Below are 365 nucleotides of genomic sequence, written 5' to 3'. Positions count from 1 at the left end.
TCTCTCCTGCTCGGGGACCCTCCTGCGGCCGAGCGGCCGGGGGAGCAGCCGTGCTGGGCCAGGCGTGGTGCAAAGGCGCAAGCTGCCGGCGGGCTGTGGGCAAGGAGGTGCCGAAGGCGTGAGGAATGGGTCGCACTGGCAAGACTGGAGGCTTGACAGCTGTGAAATGTAGGCCTGCGCACCTCCGTTCTTGCAGACAGACAGACGGACACGGGGAAGGGCAGGATGCCGTCGGGGCAGCCGGGCCAACAGACCTGACTCCCAAGGGAAAAGGGGAGCATCCAAACCCCGAGGCCAGGCCGGTACCGCGGGCAGGGGGAGCCGCGGGAGCGCCCAGGGCCGGGCGGCCGGCGGCAGGGCCCGGC

General features: G+C 71.2%; 1 protein-coding gene across 1 annotated transcript in view; it reads left to right on the top strand.

Moving 5' to 3' along the window:
* CDH20 (cadherin 20) overlaps positions 1-365 on the top strand; it is a 39,301-nt gene that overhangs the window by 12,419 nt on the left and 26,517 nt on the right. The window lies entirely within an intron of this gene.

Source organism: Egretta garzetta, unplaced genomic scaffold (genome assembly GCF_000687185.1).
Source record: "Egretta garzetta isolate BGI_Z169 unplaced genomic scaffold, ASM68718v1 scaffold463, whole genome shotgun sequence".
Taxonomy (NCBI): domain Eukaryota; kingdom Metazoa; phylum Chordata; class Aves; order Pelecaniformes; family Ardeidae; genus Egretta; species Egretta garzetta.
Note: the sequence above shows the minus strand (reverse complement) of the source record. Positions and strands in the feature narration are given on the sequence as shown.